Here is a 2500-nt window from a genome sequence, read left to right as displayed (position 1 = left end):
GGTCGTCATGGTAACGCCTCCCGATCGCTAGTTGGCATCGTTTATAGTCAGAACTAGGACGGTATCTGATCGTCTTCGAACCTCTGACTTTCGCTCTTGATTAAAGAAAACATTCTTGGCGAATGCTTTCGCAGTAGTTCGTCTTCCGCCGATCCAAGAATTTCACCTCTAACGGCAGAGTACGGACGCCCCCGTCTGTCCCTCTTAATCATTACCTCGAACCAACAAAACAAAACCAACCAACCAACAAAATAGAACCGAGGTCCTATTCCATTATTCCATGCAACACTATGCAGGCGAACAGCCTGCTTTGAACACTCTAATTTTTTCAAAGTAAACTTATCGGCCACCGCCGACACTCAGTCAAGAGCACCGACGGAGAACCGAAGGTGAGGCGAACGCAACCAGTGACACGCCTTGCGACGGACCGGCGGCGCTCGCCCAAAATCCAACTACGAGCTTTTCAACCGCAACAACTTTAGCATACACTGTTGGAGCTGGAATTACCGCGGCTGCTGGCACCAGACTTGCCCTCCAATGGATACTCGTTAAGAGTTTTAGGATGTACTCATTCCAATTACAGGGCCTCGTTAGAGTCCTGTATTGTTATTTTTCGTCACTACCTCCCCGTGTCGGGAATGGGTAATTTGCGCGCCTGCTGCCTTCCTTGGATGTGGTAGCCGTTTCTCAGGCTCCCTCTCCGGAATCGAACCCTGATTCCCCGTTACCCGTTATCACAAAGGTAGGCACGTAGCGTACCTTCGACAGTTGATAGGGCAGACACTTGAATGATACGTCGTCGGTGCAGAGACCGTACGATCCGCGTGGTTATCCAGAGTCATCAAACGTCACAGGACGAACCCGGTCGGTTTTGATCTGATAAAAGCGCGCCTCCCGAAGTCGGCGCTTAATGCATGTATTAGCTCTAGAATTACCACAGTTATCCACTTCGCTTACGAGACCAAATAAACCAAGACTGATTTAATGAGCCATTCGCAGTTTCGCTTTACGAGAACTCGTACTTGCACCTGCATGGCTTAATCTTTGAGACAAGCATATCACTACTGGCAGGATCAACCAGATAGCTGCGACAGCTGCGCTCGGCCCTTGCTGGGCCGCCCGGCGCGTGCTCGTCGCATTCGTTTAAGACCGAGGCGATCGCCTGCGGCCGTACTCAGCTTCGACAGTCGCTGGCCGCGACGTCCACGCTCTCGCCGGCAGTGCCAGGCGGAGCGATTTGCGTTTTTTCTTTGCTCGCCCTCTCTCGGGCTCGATCCATTCAGTTTCGCACAAACAAGAGCTCTGCCGGCCGCCTGCAGCGGTGCCTAAAACCCGGGCATAACAATGCGACCGTTCTGCTAGGCCGACAAGCGCTCAAGCCAGACGCTCGATCGAACGCCCCCTACATATTAGTCGAGACAACGGCTCGCTCATTAGCATCGCGTTTGTACTTTAACTTTTTTCGGCTCGGCTTCTTTCGACGCCGATGCCGGCGACGCAGCACTCTCTCGCCCGCCAGCCACCGAGAAAAGGGTGCGCTCCGACCGGCCCCGCACCGCTCTTTCTTGGCTCATTCGAAATTACTGTCTTTCGCTCTGACATGCCTTACCTAGGGTTAGGTTAGTATGCTTGCACGTTTGTACTTTAACTTTTTTCGGCTCGGCTTCTTTCGACGCCGATGCCGGCGACGCAGCACTCTCTCGCCCGCCAGCCACCGAGAAAAGGGTGCGCTCCGACCGGCCCCGCACCGCTCTTTCTTGGCTCATTCGAAATTACTGTCTTTCGCTCTGACATGCCTTACCTAGGGTTAGGTTAGTATGCTTGCACGTTTGTACTTTAACTTTTTTCGGCTCGGCTTCTTTCGACGCCGATGCCGGCGACGCAGCACTCTCTCGCCCGCCAGCCACCGAGAAAAGGGTGCGCTCCGACCGGCCCCGCACCGCTCTTTCTTGGCTCATTCGAAATTACTGTCTTTCGCTCTGACATGCCTTACCTAGGGTTAGGTTAGTATGCTTGCACGTTTGTACTTTAACTTTTTTCGGCTCGGCTTCTTTCGACGCCGATGCCGGCGACGCAGCACTCTCTCGCCCGCCAGCCACCGAGAAAAGGGTGCGCTCCGACCGGCCCCGCACCGCTCTTTCTTGGCTCATTCGAGTTTACTGTCTTTCGCTCTAACACACCTTACCTAGGGTTAGGTTAGTATGCTTGCACGTGCGGTCTCTTGAACTTTTTTGGTTTGGTTAGTTTGGACCTGGTCGTATTGCGAAATTGTGCGATTCAATGGGCGGCGGCGACGCCCCCTTTTCGTATTGCGAAATGACACGTGGGCTTCGTCGCGGATGAGTGAGTAACGGCCAATCACGTGTCAACAATCGGCGCGAATCCAGCCAAGCGAGCGAGCGGTAATCACGTGGAAGATTTTGAAACGGGGCGCGAGCCAATGGAGGGCGACGACGCCCCCTTTTCGTATTGCGAAATGACACGTGGGCTTCGTCGCGGA

General features: G+C 53.9%; 1 non-coding gene across 1 annotated transcript in view; it reads right to left on the bottom strand.

Moving 5' to 3' along the window:
* The window catches only part of LOC144418678 (small subunit ribosomal RNA), a 1823-nt gene extending 739 nt beyond the window's left edge, over positions 1 to 1084 (bottom strand). Inside the window, exon 1 of the ribosomal RNA XR_013473610.1 lies at positions 1 to 1084. This exon is cut by the window's left edge and continues 739 nt beyond it. This is a non-coding gene — a ribosomal RNA (small subunit ribosomal RNA).
* Positions 1085 to 2500: the final 1416 nt, after the last annotated feature.

This window comes from Styela clava, unplaced genomic scaffold, assembly GCF_964204865.1.
Source record: "Styela clava unplaced genomic scaffold, kaStyClav1.hap1.2 HAP1_SCAFFOLD_168, whole genome shotgun sequence".
NCBI classification, from domain to species: Eukaryota; Metazoa; Chordata; class Ascidiacea; order Stolidobranchia; family Styelidae; genus Styela; species Styela clava.
The sequence above is the reverse complement of the archived record's forward strand: the minus strand, read 5'-3'. Positions and strand labels throughout refer to the sequence as shown.